The 17,795-nt window shown below is 43.3% G+C and overlaps 1 protein-coding gene across 4 annotated transcripts in view; it reads left to right on the forward strand.

Moving 5' to 3' along the window:
• Positions 1-17,795, forward strand: part of MCC (MCC regulator of WNT signaling pathway) — a 303,878-nt gene that overhangs the window by 159,771 nt on the left and 126,312 nt on the right. The gene's annotated exons all lie outside the window — the stretch shown is intronic.

The raw sequence follows: 17,795 nt of genomic DNA on the forward strand, positions 1-17,795 counted from the left end.
TGAGCGCCCAGCTTGTCCCTGCCTGCCTGCGTCCACACCGTGCTGGGTGTGCTGGAGACTCAAAGATGGTGCCTCCCCACTTGCAGCTCCTTCCACTCAGAGCAAAAATCAGAAGCAACTGATCAGACCTGCATCCAAACGAATGTGTTTCATCAGCCATCCGCTGTGGGCTCCTCTTCATCCTTCCTGCTGCTTCTCTCCAGGGTGGTTCAGCAGGCCCACAACAGCAGGGGTGGGTCAAGATGAGCACACACCTTACGGGAGGCCCCACAGTGTCCTCAGCTTCACAGGCTGCTCCCAATGAGTTCTGTCACGCCCCTTGCTGTACTTAATCATTTCAGTTTGCCTGATGGAGGGGGCCGGGGAGGGGAATAAATCAATTTGTACGAAAGAAAATTGTGAAAGCGTATGTGAGAAAAACATATTCTTTGTAGGTAGGGAGAAGAAAGGGAGGCTTTGTTTGTTGAAATAGTGCTGAGCTGTGAGGCACCTTTTGAATTCGCGTTGTGAAGGCGGGGTGCCTCTGAGGGACTCGGAGCCCCTTACAGGAAAGGCGCAGGAATCCCGTCAGGCTGGACTCAGAAACCACAGCGCTTTGTTCTTGTCCTGGGTGCACTTGCTGGCATTACATCTTTCATCTGCAGCTCCGACATCCTCCTGATTTGACGAGGGCTTGTGAAACACTCCTCAGGTGCTGGCTGGGCAGGCGCTGACAGAGGGTGGGGGGCACACGCTTGGGTGGGTTAATGGCTCACTTGCAGGAGCGGGGTCTCTCCGGGTGTATGTGGCCCCAGAGTTCTCCCTGCCCTTCTCCTGCACTTCCCTGCTTGCCCCGCCCCCGTGCTGGGCACTGACAGCGCGTGCAGGGATCTCACCGCCGCTCCCCTCTGCTGCCGGCGGTGTTTTCCAGTTTGTGCAGCACGGCTATAAACCATCTGGTGCTGGGCGCCATCCAAGTCCGCAGTCGTGGCGCCTCAGACTCAGATCATGTGATCGAAACCATTTGACCCTGGATACCCGTGGTGAATGTGGGCCAGGAAAGGTGACTAGGATAGGTCAGCTGTGTGCTGGAGGCTCAAAGATGGTGCCGCCCGCCTTGCGGTTCCTTCCACTTAGTGAATTATTTGGAGAGTTTGAAGTATAGAAGAGAGTACTGTGTTCAATATTGTTTCACCTCAGTTGTGTTTATAAGCTATTTCTATTTACACACAGAAAAATACCTGACATATCTGTAGGTGGTAGGGGTAAAGATAATGTGAGGTTTTTTATCCATATTTTCTAATTTTCTAAATGTATCCATTCAACAAATCTGTGTGAAGTTCTCCATGGGCCAGGCACAGCTCATCTTCTCCACTGACTATTGCCCAAGTTCCGTGACATGCCTGCCTTCTTGGAACTCATAGCCTCATGGGGGAATGAATTAATAAAAAACTCATATGATATATTGTCAGGTAATAGTAAGTATTGTAAAAAAATAAAGAGGAGTGAAAGGCTAGAGGAGCAGTAGAGGAGAAGGGAAACCGGCTCTGGGTGGTTGGTGGGGATAAGTGGAAAATAAGTGAAATGAATTGACTCAGCATCCATATGGGAAATTAAGATTACCACGCTAATCATGTGTTTCTCTATTTTGTTAAGAATTCAATGTATCAGGCATATCATACAATTTACGCAACTACTATTTTTCCATTTTTGTTCCCATCATGAACAGATCTTTGTGCATATCCTTGCTTACAGTAAGCTCCTCTGTCTTCAGATACGTTTTTGTGGAGGTTCATCTGGGGTCACTGTCTATGTCCCACTTGGGTCTTGACCCTCTCTTACCTTGTGCTACAAGGAGACAGGAGGTCAGGGGTAAAGACCGGGCGTGAGGCGCCTCCACTTTCTAGACTGTTGAGGGTAAGCATGTTTGCCCGCTTACCTGCAGGCCCCGCCAGGGTGCAGGGAGCAGCTGATCCAGTCGCACATTTTGGAAGGCAGGCAAATTGTAGGCTACTCTGACTACTGTGACCTGGGTCTCAAGGTGATGCTGAGCCATTCTGACTGCTTAACCAGTGTTTGTGTAAACAGAGAGGAGAGCAACTCATCATGCTTTCAAGGCCCAAAGTTGCCCTGATACTTTTTAGCAAGCACAAAGCATGCCATGATCACGATGATAATCAAAAGGACAATAGGTATTATGGCTAACCTTCTGTCAGGCACCATTGTGTTAGGTGAGTTGCCTGTAGTAACATTCATTGAATCTTTACAACGCTTGTGTGGTTGGATATCATTGCCATTTTACGAGTAAACGAAGTCTTGGAAAATGTTAACAACTTAACAAGCTTGAACTAGTACTCAGGTCTGGACTTCCTGTTTTGTTGTAAGGCCTCTGTCCTTAACCACTGATTTTCCCACCATTTTCTCCCTCTCTCACTTTCTTCCTTTTCAGGGAACAAGTCCTAGTTGGGACTGGTATTGACTGGGTTAGGTGATCTGGAAGGGAGGGAAGGTTCGGACCTTCTCTTCTATCTAAACATACTGCTCCCTGAAGCAGTCAGCAGGGCCCGTGGTGGGGGAGAACACTGAGCTGATCGGAAATGTGTCGTCTCCCTTTTCCTGGTGCTTTGGATTCGATGCAGCAGTTTGTGGTGAGACGGCCCAACAGTTAGCAGCCGGTGGTGAGGAAGGCGAAGCCAGGGCCCCGCTGAGCTTTCTTTGAAATGGGAGCTTGTTATGACATCAAGGGTTTTAAAGGAATTTTCTTTAAAAGAAATAGTGCATGTGGAAATATCTCTCAAATTTTGGGAACACATTTGAAGATGATTGTACTGAACTAGCTCAATAGTTGACATCTTGGCTGTCTTCTGTACTAGAATGAAAAGACTGGGAGCGTGTGCCTTAGGTTTTGTGTACATAGAAAGTCCATATGTATATATGTGTGTTAATATATGTATGTGTATATAAGTGTGTGTCTGTATACACACGCGCGTGCACACACACACACACGTCTCTAAATCTTCAGTTGTTTTCCCAAAGGAAAAACATTGTCCTCTGTCCAGTTAAAAAAAATAGGGTATTTCCAAAGCGTTCAACTATTGCTGTAAAAATACCTTGGTTTTTCCTGATATGCTGAGTTTATCGAATGTTTCACCATTTAAGGGTACTTGGTTTCTTTAGAATGGGGAATTCTACTAAATTGGATCAATATAAAAATTTATGAACAATGCAGACCTTGTCAGGGAAGTCCTTTACTCATGTTCATATAATTCTCTGTGGGAGCTTCTGCAGGGATCACATCAGTATTTAGAACATACTGAAATATTCATGTCCTCTGATTAGCAGAATTTAATTGTTACATTTCAATCTCCTTCACAATGCGTCATTAGAATGCAGCCCACCTTGAAATTTAAGTGGGTGCTGTCAGTTTATTGGAGTGTCTTTATTTTGTTTGTACTTCTTTCCAAATTTGTATTACATGTAATTTTGGTTTCCCTTGAAAATAAAGTAACACCACAAAAAAGTAAGAATTTATTAGTGGAAAATACTGTGACTTATTTTTACTAGCAGCTGCTGTATAATAAATTTTAAAATATATACATATATATATGTAAATTTTTCTGTTTAGATTTTTTAAGATCTTTTAGTTAAAGTAACTTTTCGTCCCACATACTACTTAGTTAGCATAATTAAGAGCTTTTTTCTCCTACACTACAATATTTCCCTCTTTAATTTTCCCTCATAGCATGGAAATGGCTGGAGATTAACTTTTGTCTGATTCTTTCCTGGGTCTGATATCAGCTGAATGGTCTTTTGTTTCTCAAAATGTTGGACATTTTAAAGAAAATTTTTATACCTTTCCATCATTCTAATTTTGCAGATCTGCTTTCTCCCCTCTGATAAAAAGACCTTTCTGAGACTCTATCTTCTCAGCAGTTTCATGCAAGGATCTGAAAGGATCTCACAAGTGCTAGGATATTCTGTCACAGAGCACGCGGCATGGTGATTGTGAATGGAGTCTGGGGTTAGACAGGCCTGGTTTTCATTCTAGCTCTGCCACTTACTCGTTTGACAAGTTACTGAACTTCTAAACCTCAATTACTAACTTCTTAAATTGGGGTTAACAACAGTACTTATTCCAAAGGCTATATGAAGAATAACTGAGAAAGTGCATGTCACATGGTTTAAATATAGCAATAGCAATAGAACACTTCCACATAATAGCTGTTATTTCCAATAAAAATTGTGATTTTCTTTTTATTGAGCACCCACATAGTATTGAAGTATAGTTGATACATAATGTTATATAAGGTATACAGTGTAGTGATTCACAGTTTTTAAAGGTTGTTCTCCATTTATAGTTATTATAAAATATTGGCTTTATTCCCTGTATTATACAATATATCCTTATAGTCTATGTTATACCTAATAGTTTGTACCTCTTAATCCTCTACTGCTATATTGCCCGTACCCCTTTTACTCTCCCCAGTGGTAATCACAGATGTTCTCCATATTTGTGAGTCTATGAGTCAGCTTCTTTTTGTTCTGTTCACTAGTTTGTTTTATTTTTTAGATTCTGTGTATGTTGTATATATTTGTCTTTCTCTGTCTGACTTATTTGATTTAGCATAATCCCCTCCAAGTCCATCCACTTGTTGGCAAGTGGCAAAACTTTGTTCTTTTTCATGACTAAGTAGTATTCCATTGTGTATATATGTGTGTGTGTGTATATAAGAAATATATCTTATATTTTTATATATATATATATATATAAGAAAAATATCCATTCATCTGTTTATGGACAGTTAGATTGCTTCCAAATCTTGGCAATTGTAAATAATACTACTATAAACATTGAATTACATATATCTTTTTGAACTAGTTTTTTGTTTTTTTTTTTCCAGATGTATGCCCAGGAATGGAAGTGCTATGTCCTTTGGTAGTCCTATTCTTAGTTTTTTGAGAAACTTGCGTATTATTTTCCACAATGGCTGCACTAATTTACATTACCACCCACAGTGTACGAGGGTTCCCTTTTCTCCATGTCCTTGCCAACATTAGTGTTCTTTTTGATGATAGCCTTTCTGAAAGGCATGAGATGATATCTCATTGGGATTTGGATTTGCATTTCCCTGATGCTTAGTGATGTTGGATATCTTTTCATGTGCCTGTTGGCCATCTGCGTTGTTCTTTGGAAAAATGTCTGTTCAATTCTTCTGCCCATTTTTTAATTTGGTTGTTTGTTTTTTTGATGTTGAGTTGTATGAGCCATTTATATATGTTGAATATTAACCCTTTATTGGGCATATCATTTGCAAATGTTTTCTCCTGTTCCATAGGTTGTCTTTTTGTTTTGTCAATCGTTTCCTTTACTGTGAAAAAGTTTTTAAGTTTAATTTGGTCCCACTTGTTTATTTTTGCTTTTATTTCCTTTGTTTTAGGAAAGGGATAAAACAAATGTATTGCTAAAATGTATGTCAAAGAGTGTTCTGCTTATGTTTTACTCTAGGAGTTTTACTGGTTTCGTCATACATTTAGGTCTTTAATCCATTTTGACTTTGTTGTTGTATATAGTGTTAAAGAAATTTCTAGTTTCATTCTTTTACATGTAGCCGCTCAGTTTTCCTAGCACTGCTTGTTGAAGGGGCTGTCTTTTCTCCATTGTATATTCTTGCCTCCTTGTCATAGATTAATTGATCATAAGTGTGTGCATTTATTTCTGGGCTCTCTCTTCTGCTCCATTGGTCTGTGTGTCTTTTTGTGCCCGTACTACACTGTTTTGATGACCGTAGCACTGTAGTGTAGCCTGACGTTAAGGAGCATGATTCCTTTAGTTCTCTTCATCTTTCTCAAGATTGTTTTGGCTATTCAGGGTCCTCTGTGTTTCCATACAAATTTTAAAAATGTTTTCTCTAGTTGGTATGAAAGGATTTCTTAATTATCTGCAAATCAATCAATGTGATACATCACAATAACAAATTGAAGAATAAAAACCATATGATGGTTTCAATAGATGCAGAAAAAGTCTTGGACAAAATTCAATATCATTTATGATAAAAACTCCAGAAAGTGGGATTAGAGGGAGTGTAACTCAGCATAATGAAGGCCATATATGACAAACCCACAGCTAACATCCTACTCAATGGTGATAAACTGAAAGCATTTTCTGTAAGATCAGGTACAAGTCAAGGATACCCACCCTTGACTTTTATTCAACATAGTTTTGGACATCCTAACAATAGCAATCAGAGAAGAAGAAAGAAAAGAAATCCACACTGGAAGGGAAAAAGTAAAACTGTCACTGTAGATAACATGATACTATACATTCTGGAGAAGGAAATGGCAACCCACTCTAGTACTATTGCCTGGAAAATCCCATGGACAGAGGAGCCTGGTAGGCTACAGTCCATGGGGTGGCAAAGAGTCAGACACGACTGCTAAAGATGCCACAGGAAAACCACTTCAGCTCATCAATGAATTCAGTGAAGTTGCAGGATACAAAATTAATATTCAAAAATCTGTTTTTCTATGTACTAACAACAAACTATAAGCAAGAGAAATTAAAGAAATAATCCCATTTACCATCACATCAAAAAAAAAAAATAAAATACCTGGGAATAAACGTACCTAAGGAGGTAAAAGACCTGTATTCAGAAAACTGTAAGACACTGATGAAAGAAAATTGAAGACTAAGCAGATGGAGAAATACATTGTGTTCATGAATTGGAAGAATTAATACTGGTAAAATGAGTATACTACCCAAGGCAATCTGCAAATTCAATGTGACTTATTTTTAGAGGAGCATATTTTTGCAGATGGAGTGGGATTGAGGATTATCTTCAAAGTTGAGAGGGTCAGTCTTGGATACCTCCTCTCTTTGACAGCCTTCTCCCCCAGCTGTTGATTTGAAGCAAGGGAAGAATTGCCTTAGGAGGATCCCAGGAATGATGATGTGGCTGTTCACAGTTAGTATTTGGTTCCTGCTTTGCGATTTGGCATCGTCACCTACATCAGGTACTCTTGAAGGTGATCAGTTTTTCTATCAGATGGTATTTTAGTACTACCATGTTGAAGGGGACAGAGTGCTGTTTTCGACCATTGAATTTCAGTGTAGATTTATAAAGCAACTCAGAGATCACTGACCAATGAAATCAGGTAAAATGAAAAACAAAAAGCTGGTGCTCTCTGAGTTGGTCTAGGACAGCAAAAAAAGTGATGAGCACACAGCAGTGAAATCTTGTAGATGGTGTTTAATGAGTTTTAAGCTTCAAGGCTATGAGCATTCTTTCTTGAAATATTACACAGCAGGTGCCCCTAGCTGGAATTCTGGCAGTAAATAGGAATCCTCCAGTCCTGGAAGCCACTGAACAGGCCCAATTGTGTCCATCTGTCAGGGAATGCTCCCCTTTTGCGAGGGATTTTGTTCTTTCTATATCTGAATTAGAATGTGCGGGGTAGGGGGAGTCTGGCAGAGGAGGCTGAATGAGGCTGCTTTCTCATGTACAGATGTCTCCTGCTATTTTCAAGGACAGGGCTGGGATGTAGACATAGACGTTTACCCAAGAGCTCCTGGATTGCCGTATGAGAGAGCAGGAAGCCTCCAGAGAGGGAATGAGGAAATCTCAATTTGGTGAAACTTGTTTCTCTAACTCTGTTTTAATGTCTTTACAATGAAGGAATTGAACTAGACATTCTTGAATTCCCTTGCCAGCCATAAGGTTGTGTGTGATTCTGAACGCTCTTTCAACTTCTGGGGAAGAGATTGTTACTGATTGGTTCTGTATATAATGAAGCTTCCTTGGGCAGTTGCTTCAGCAAATCCATTCTGGGACCATTGGGCAAATAAAGTGTGCAAAGCCCCAGGCACAGATCTCAGGGCAGGACCCTCTGATACTGACCAAAGGATGAAAAAGCACCTGAAGTTAGAGACCCCAAATTCACACTGAGTTGAGCTGACAGCCAGCGCCAAGCTTCATCACTGTTGCTACAGGGCTTGCCCTGCCACTCTGCCTACCCTGATTCTCCGCATGACCCCACCCTGCCAATGTGCACACCTGCCCTCCCACCCACACACGTACACACATGTGTATCCTGCAAACCAGGAGAGCAGTGGCATGTTGAGTTGGAAGTGCCAGCAAGGCACACAGCAGAGACAGAGCGTGAGTGTCTCTGTTATTGTCTCTCCTACTGTTTCTCAGTTTCTTGCCCTTGGGCTGATTTCCTATGTCTGCTGTGTGCCTTGGTTCCTCATTTGTCAGAAGGAGGTGGTAATACCTAAATGCAGTGAGGGTTAAATGAGATACCACATGAATTGTGCTTAGCCCAAGTGCCTGGTACCCAATAAACATTCAGCAAATGATAACTATTAATGTTATGACTTACTACTATCACATTGCCTGGGATTCTTAAAATATTCCCAGAGCTTGGCATTGGGGTTGTGACAGTGCCTTTTTGTTTTTGTTTTTGTTTTTTTTGCAGGACCCTGCAGCTGATTAAATTAGGTAAAATGCAGAAATCAATTAGTGACTTAGTGTAGAACCTGTCAAAAATATGTGTTCAGGGGTACTCTTTCTGCCCCCTTCTGATGCCTATGTCAGAAGCTTTCTCTATCTCCTTTATACTTTAATAAAACTTTATTACACAAAAGCTCTGAGCGATCAAGTCTTGTCTCTGGCCCCGGATTGAATTCTTCTCCTCCGGAGGCCAAGAATCCTAGCATCTTTGTTTGGTTCAGCAACAACCTTTCATCTTGGGGGCTCTTCCTGGATTCTTGAGGACAAGGTAAAGATGCTTAGAGCTCTAGTTCTTTCTTCTCTTAGCGAACATGTTTTCTGCTGTACTTTACTAACTCTATGGTGTGCTTGCGTGAATGAATGAAATGCCCTGCATGAAGCAAGTGAGGAACCCTGCTCTGCGGTTCCACAGTGACCTCAAATGGCTTATGGCAGAAACCTGTCAGGGGTTTATACCGACCTGCCAATGCCAAGAGACACTCAGTGTCTCCTTTGGCCCAAGCAGAAATGGGCAAAGCGTGTGGACCAAACTCTCCTTTCTCAGTCAAACTTTTCAGTCTCTTTGACCATTTCATAACTCCTTGGAAATTAGAAGTACTAACCTAATCTATCAGATCATAGACTTTCAAGGGACTTGTGATCTATGCTGTTACTGTGTCCTGTGACTTAGGTCCCAAACTTGGATTGGTAGTCAGGAAGCACCTAGCCTCGCTAGGAATCGAAAGTTCGGAAGTTAGATGGAGCTTTAGCTACAAGAGCATCTCTGAGGTTAAAGGTTACTCAGACTGGAACTACAATGGGTTTTTTTTTTTCCCTTTGGTAACACTGGCTCTTAGTGGACCAGAGGAGGCTCTTATACTGGTGTGGTGACGTTTGGAAGAAACATCTCAGTTTTATGTTCGTATCGGTCTTATTGTGGTCAGGAATATACTCAGGGTCATGCACAGGCACTCAGGTGACAAATGTTTCCCCCAGTGGCTTAGCCTGGGAGGCATTCCAGGTTACTCTGATTGCACCCTGGGTGGCATCAGAGGCAAGCAAGGTTTTAATGGTGAGGAGCTGGATAGCAGTCAGGGATGCCATCAGGTCTACTCCTGGTGCATTTCCACCCCGTCTCGTTGGTAGAACTGGGAGGGATGAGTAGGTTGCCTGCATTGATAAGGGACAGACTAAGTCTGACCAGGGAAGGAAAGCTTTGGTGTAAAGTCTGTCTACACCCCCATCTAGAGCAGGGAGGGATGCCTCCGGTAGAAAGATGGCGCTTGTCGCTTTTTTCTCTCTTACAGATGGGAGCTAACAATTCCAGCCTCACTCCTTTGAACTGTATCCTGAAACCCTGGGATAGATTTGATCCCCAGGGTTTAAAGAAGACACACCTGGTCTTCCTATGTGATACTGCATGGCCAGGGTATCCATTGGAGGATGGCGAACAGTGGCCGGTTGGAGGGTCTCTTAAGTATAATCCTGTTTTACAATTAGACCGGTTCTGTAGAAAACAAGGGAAATGGGTAGAAGTAGCATATGTGTTGCCCTTTTTTTCTCTGCAAAATATGCCAGACATGTCCTAAGGGTATAGATTTGGGTGTGACTCCTTCAGCTCCCTCCTGTCCTCCTACTTTGCTAGATGAGATGGAGGACAGGAGACAAAGCAGGTTTCTCCAATCTATCCCTAGGATCATATGTGCAGAGCAGCCAGAGAGACTGAGGAACAGCCACACAGCTGTTGCCTCTTCATGAAGCACCCACTGGGAGAAATAATCAGTCTATGAGAGTTATTAAACCTTTTTCTTATTAAGAAATACAAAGAATCAAGGAGGATCTGGGAGACTATTTAGAAGACCCAGAAAAATATACTAGAGCTTTTAAAGGTGTTACTGTGCTTTATGACCTTACTTGGAAGGATGTGATGTATATCTTGGGACAAACGTTGACTCCCAACTCAAAAACTCAAGTTTTGGGAAAAGCGGTTGCTTATGGAGATGAATGGTTTGGTAATAAATCAGTAAGGAAGAGGGAGGATGCGATAACCGCCCTCCCCACTGGAAATCAGGCGGTCCCGGCTACAAAACCAGACTGGGACTACAACACAGCTAAAGGAAGATGGGATCAGAGTTGTTTTGTCAGATGGGCCCCCCCCTCCCCAGTCCTGAACTCCCCTCCTACCTCCCTTCCCATACTGTCCCTCTGGGTCATCCCAGTGCACCAGCCACGAGCATCCTGTATCCTACATCGAACCTGAACTGGCAGTTCATTTCATATATGATATTATACCTGTTTCAATGCCATTCTCCCAAATCATCCAACCCTCTCCCTCTCCCACAGAGTCCAAAAGACTGTTCTATACATCAGTGTCTCTTTTGCTGTCTCACATACAGGGTTATCATTACCATCTTTCTAAATTCCATATATATGCATTGTTATACTTTATTGGTGTTTTTCTTTCTGGCTTACTTCACTCTGTATAATCGGCTCCAGTTTCATCCACCTCATTAGAACTGATTCAAATATATTCTTTTTAATGGCTGAGTAATACTCCATTGTGTATATGTACCACAGCCTTCTTGTCCATTCGTCTGCTGATGAACATCTAGGTTACTTCCATGTCAGATGTATTCTTGAAGGACTCAGGCAGGCACGTGCTAAGCCTTTAAACTGTGGCAAATTGGCAAACATAGAACAGAAGGAGAAGGAAGCTCCTGGTAAATTCCTAGATAGACTGAGAGAAGCCCTTCGCAGATTCACTGAGATCCCAAAAGTGAAGAGGGAAAAATGATCTTAAAGGATAGATTTCTCACTCAGCCAGCTCCAGATATCCGCCGTAAGCTATTAAAACGGTGTATGGACCAAATCAGTCTTTAGATACTCTGTTGCAACTGGCTTAGACAGTCTATTATGGTAGGGAATATGAGGAAAAGAAAGAAAGGCAGAAAAAGACAAAGGAACAGGCGGAAGCCCTCGAAATGGCTATGAGAACCGTTCTTAAATAGCCTGAGAAAAATGCCCACAGGGACCCAGGTGAAAAGGGATGGGCTTGTTAATACTGTGGAAAGGAGGGGCATCTCAAGCAGAATTTCCCTCAGGCATCTAAGCCACCCCCAGCTTCATGTCCGGTCTGCAAAGAACCACACTGGAAGAGAGACTGCCCCCAGAGGCGTAGATTTCAGGGGTTGGACTCTCAAGACAATCAGGACTGAAGGTGGCTGGGAGTCCCCACACAAGCTCCTGTCCTAATTTCACCTGAGGAACCCCGGGTATCAATTACTGTGGGGGGCCAATCCATTGATTTAGATACTGGGGCAACTTACTCCGTGCTTACTGAAGCCCCTGGCCCACTTTCTTCCTGATCCGCTTCTGTAATGGGACTGTCTGGACGAGCCAAAAGATGGGCCTGATAATCTATGTGAGCCTACTTCTGCTGACTCCAAAAATACTGAGTCTGCCGTTTGATCCTCAAGACAATGCCCTCCTGTCCTGGGCTCACTCCTACACTGAATTCCACAATCAGTCTAACTGCTGGGTCTGTGGGGTGTTCCCCTCTTCGTCAGTGGAAGGCTTTCCTTGGTGGACATCTCCACTTCAAGGAAAAGACTTTCTCCAAGTCTGCGAATACCTTCAACAACAATCGCATGTGATGCCTCTTCTTAAACTGATGACATCTAACAACCTTAAGATGGACTGATGTAACTATGGACATAATGTGACTTTTCATTTTGATTTTAACTTGGTTTAATGACTATTTTGCCTTATGTCTGTAACTGTATAATGGGATTTTCTAACTGTCTAAAAGCTTTTAAGTTACAAATGGTTGTCCAAGCTCCTACGAGTGCCACAGCCTCCTCCAGCTATTACTTGGGGCCCCTGGATCAGAGATCCTCAATATGAGGGTTAGGAGAATATGTTGCCTCAACAATTTAGGGACCACACCCATAAGCAGCAGGAAGTAGTTATGGAATGAAAACGATGCCCTTTCCCTTGGCAACATAATTCTCCTAAAAGAAAAGGGCGGAATGAGAGAGTCATCTCCTAGGCAGGTTGATAAGAAGTCTAGGGGTCCCCAAGGAGGAAGAAAGGACAAACCTTTTTTTTCCTCTACATTCCTTAGGATTATATAACAATAATATATCCTGCCTGAGGACAGTGTCTGGATTAAACCTTCTGGCTAATTCTGGTATCTTAAAATGTAAATTATGGGAGTAGATCTGGTCTTTACAAGGATTATATAACAATAATGTGTCCTGCCTGAGGACAGTCTCTGGATTAAACCTTCTGGCTAATTCTGTTATCTTAAAATGTAAATTATGGGAGTAGGTCTGGTGAGGTCTTTATAACCTCCAGACATTCTTTGGATTCATTGGAGAGTATATAACTCCATTCCTAACACTAGCAAGCAGGTACTCTTTCTGCCCCCTTCTGATGCCTATGTCAGAAGCTTTCTCTATCTCCTTTATACTTTAATAAAACTTTATTACACAAAAGCAAAAAAAAAAAAAAATACGTGTTCAGCATATAGTGGGTTAACTATTGTTAGTTTTAAATAAATTTCTTTTAAGTCTGTTTCTTTTAAAAAGGAATGTGTGTTCAATAAAGGTCAGTTGCCCTTACTTCTTCCCCTTTAAGGAAAAGAACAGTTCACTAAGTCAAAGAGGTTGGCACTACCCACTGTCTTCAGTCGCACATGAACAAAAATTGTAAATGCCTTGTAGCTGAGAGCATCTGGCCAGGGTGGATGTTCCCATCATCACTGGTGGGAAGGAAATTGATTCCCCGGCAGTGAATGGCTTACAGGAGCGTGTCACGTCGGCAGACCAAGAACGGGAGAGAGAAGGAACAAGCACAGTTTTCTCTGAGTGAGCGGACTGCCCACGCAGTGGGGGAAGGCCAGCCCAGCCATCTCACCGTCAGTGCTCTGAGGTCTTTGGATGGAAACTGGGGGATGAACTCATTCCTCTGTTTCAGGTGAAACTGTGGAAGCCTTTGGTCCCTTTGATGGCAGTGTCGTAAAAGAGCAGACCCAAGTCCCAGAAAGATGGATAAAATGTTCACCTGGAGTTTGACAGCCTCGATCCCCATTCTGGGACCCTTTCACCCACTGTGGTCCTTGGGAAAAATACTTGTTCCTAGCACATGGGGAATCATAGCCTCCTTGTAGGCCAGAGGTGGGATGTGATGGAGACCTGGTGGGGTAATGCATAGCAGGGTACCAAGTGGTCAGGAAAGAGCCAGCATGTGTTCCATTGTTTTTATTGTCAGTAGTAGCAAGATGAAGAAGCACCGTATAACCATAAATACACAGCGAGGCTCCTGGGGGCTCATTAGAGTCATTGTGTTGCTGGCTTAAAAGGGCGTCTTAAGAAGTGGGAAGCCCTTTGTCTCTTGGCTAATGGCTAACAGGAAGCACATCTATCCACAGAGCCCAGGAGCAGCACTAGGAGAGGCTGTCACCAAGGCGCTGCACGCTCCCCGCTCAGCCCCCGGCAGCTGGACACCTTATCTGTCAGAGGCTACACAAGCTTGTCTTTACCGCCAGCTGAACTGTGAAGTATTAGTCAAGTAATATTTCATCCAAAAATAACAACCATTTTGACAGTTGTCTTGAAGCCAGATTTCCAGGTGGTTTACTTTCATTTGGATACACTCTGTAAAATGAATGTGAAGCTGGCCTCAAAACAGCTTAGGGAATCAGAATCTTTTATCTCCAGAAATATGAAGTATGTGTGGATTTATATCCTTCACGTGCTAGACCCAAAATTGTATAAGGAAGTGTCTTGATCCCATTGCAATACTGCTGAAAGGCCTTAGGTTAAAATTTCACAGAGAATTAAGACGCTTGAGAGTCAGCTCTTAAAGCCTTAGGATTTCAGCAGAATCCACAAACCCGCTGCGGCCTCTCGTTCCTGTGCTGTTAACCACCGGGAAGTGAGCCTCCAAGACAGGACTGTGTTACTTCCTCGTCTGAATGTACCTCTCACTACCTAGAGTGAAGCATAGTCTGAGAAGATTGTTGACTTGAAACTTGGTGACTTAGAAGGTGTCAGGGAAAGAGGAAGTGCATGTTCGTTGAGTGCTTACTTGGTTCCAGACACTGCTGGTCACTTGGCTTCATATGCCGTGCTGGTCATTTTATGGATGGCATCTTCTTTGCCTGTTTGACAGCACCATCACGAACTGATGAAATCAGCTATTCAAAGACAATTCAACAAGTAACAAATGAGATGTGAACCCAAGTTTATCTGGTTCTTTGTAAATTAATCCACTTCATTTGCAAGGATATCTCCACATAATAGTGGTCTATACAGCAGAAGTTCTGTTCTTGCTATTGTGTTATGAAGTCTGGAGTTCGCCAATTCAGAGCTGGTAGGGTCTACACAGTTGTTTAGGCACCTTCCACTGCCCAGAGTATAGACCTCCTCTTTCTGAAACAAGATGGCTGCCAGAGCTCCATCCATCATGTTAATATACCAAGCAGCAAAGCTGGAGGAAGAGAAAAACATGACCTTCCTCAAAAAGATTTTCCAAGAACTCCCATATACCTCGGCTTCTGTCTCCTTAGCTAGCACTGTGTCCCATGGCTACACCTAGCTCCAACTGCAAAGGAGCCTGAGAACTGGGATATTTTAACTGATCAGGAGTGTGACCAATCAAAAAGCAGGATCTTGTTCCTGAACATTAAGAGAAAGGTATGTTGGGGAAGAGACTAGCACAGACTCCAAACATCATATATTTTCTTGCTCTCTGACACCGGGAATGGAACTTCGCCCATACGCAGTCATGGGGGTGAGAGAGGGGTCGGTCAGCCTGATCCTTAGCAACTCATCTTGCAACTTGTAGGCAAACTTTTCCCCACTGCAGCTCCCAGCCTTTGTAGTTAGCTTCTGCTAAACACATGTCAGTGACAGTAAGCAACGTGTGTCTATTCTACCTGGTTTAAGTTTTGCCTTCTATCAGAATTGCTGGTGAGAGAAAAGGCAGCAGGGAAGGAAAAGAGAAAACGCCGATGCTTTTTCTGCTGCAGCCTTCACCTGCAGAAGACGCGATCACAGCTCTTGTTTCTTTAACACAGAAGCCTCTTTCTCCTAAAAAAGAAAAACAAAAATGGATTAAAAACTATCCCCAAAAAGTTTGAAACCACCAAGAGGCCTCCACCAAAGAGTTAGAATGCCATCTTTCTAGTTTATTTTTCTGTTATATATTCATCTGTTTTTTTTCTCAAAGTATTTCTTTTTAATAGTGTTATTATTTTGTATTGGGGCATAGCCAATTAACAATAGTGTGATAGTTTCAGAGAAGGAAATGGCAACCCACTCCAGTGTTCTTGCCTGGAGAATCCTGTGGACAGAGGAACCTGGTGGGCGGCCGTCCATGGGGTCGCACAGAGTCGGACACGACTGAAGCGACTTAGCAGCAGCAGCAGCAGCAGTGATAGTTTAAGGTGAACAGCAGAGGGACTCAGCCATACATAGACAGCTGTCTATTCCCCATGAAAACTCCCCTCCCATTCAGGCTGCCACGTAACACTGAGAAGAAATATTTTAAGTAAAGTATTAATTCAAATGAAACTGAACATTACTGTCACGTACAACACTGCCAAGTGAGGAAAGGGTCCCCATGGCCTCAGTTCTCTGCTAAGCTCTCCATGAGACTTGAGGTCAGCAAGTCAGTCTCTGGGTTTCAGATCCTCACCTACAGATGTGGGAGATGTCTTGTGCCAACGACCTGCCCCACCCAGATGTCTGTGGCCGTGACACATGACACTGTGTGCAGAACAGGTGGGATCACAGATCTAGCATCTAGTCCAGATGGTTCTTAGTTTGGAGTTCATCAATAGACTTCAGAGTGCCTCATCATGTTAATGAGGGGAACACTGCATAAACACCAAGTTTATACTCCTCTCTAGAAGAAAGGACTATCCCATTCATGAGGTTCTTAAGGAATCTCCAAGTTAGGAACCACTGATCTAGTCTCATTTCATGGATAGGCATTTTCCAACCAAGGAAGCGAAGAGACTCTCCCCACAAGCACATCTGATGGATCCTCTGGCCATTTGGAGAGCTGGTGTTATCGTCTCTAAGGCCGTGACTCTCCTCCTCAGCCACGTCCCACTGAACCTCCTCTGCCCCTGTACTGTGGTGGAGGTAACATCTCTGTTGGTCTCCCCATCTGGGCCCAGTTCATAAGTTCTCTGAGGCCTATATAGTCTCCTCTGTCAGCTTCCCTCCCCTCCCAGAATCTCCCCCACAATTCCTGTGTGCAGCCCTTTGGCCCAGAAGTAAGGGGAGATAGACAAGAGAGGAGGTCTGTCTAGGCTCACATAGTTGGGATTCTTGTTTCCACTCCCTTATTTCTTAAAGAACACATGAGCTCTTCATGTATTTCATCCTTCTTGTCAAAGGTGAGGAGGTGAGTCTTCTCCCCAAGACAGGACATAATTGCGTAACAGACTACAGTGTCTGTCGCAGAAGGAACATTCTCAGATTGACAGTTCAAAGGCAGAAGGGGGAACCCAGCTATGCAAGGGAGTGAATTTGCATCCCTCTCTCCACACTGGGAGCCAAGCTGCCTCCCAAAAATTGTACAATGGGAACACTGTGGTATATATGCTGAGAATTCATCACACAGACCCTGTATCTGAAACCTAAAGTGACCTTTTCTGAGCAGCCTTAGCCCTGCATGAGAAGACAAATAAGCGCCAGATGGCCTGACATTTCCTTTTTTAAATTTCAAGGATTCTTGATTTCAACTCTGTTATTGATCTGTTGGTTTGCAGCCCCCACGCAATTAAGTGAAGGTGCACTCACTGTTGTGGTCGTCTCACAAACAACTGCTATGAAACCCTAGCTCTGCCCTACATCTCCTTCTCAGCTATGCACTCTCCCCCAAGCCTCCCAAGCCACCACATAGTGTAGAGAGACAGGCTGCAGAAAAAAAGCCTCTTTCTAAACCTGAAATTAAGATCTTTGAAGTGGAGTTGTATACCGCTGCAGTGTCCATCTTGTAAGGTCACATTTATCTACTCACTCCGTACTCTGGAGCCTCCTGGCAGAAGCTACAAAATTCCTATAAAGAGGAAGTGTTTGCTCTGATTGTCCTCACTTACCCAAGTGTCACATCGATTGAGCTCCACCCGGGATCGACAGTGAAGACAGAGAAGTAGCGACTCGGGGCAGGGAAGGTGGGCAGGTGTTGCTCGGGAGCGTGGTTGAACAGATGTTAAAGACGAGCCCAGCTGTCCGCCTGCACAGCACAGCGGGCACGTGGGTGGTGAGCACGTATGCATCCCAAGCTCAATGAGCAGAACCTGAAAGCTGA

The sequence above is a fragment of the Bubalus kerabau genome, chromosome 10, assembly GCF_029407905.1.
Source record: "Bubalus kerabau isolate K-KA32 ecotype Philippines breed swamp buffalo chromosome 10, PCC_UOA_SB_1v2, whole genome shotgun sequence".
NCBI lineage: Eukaryota > Metazoa > Chordata > Mammalia > Artiodactyla > Bovidae > Bubalus > Bubalus kerabau.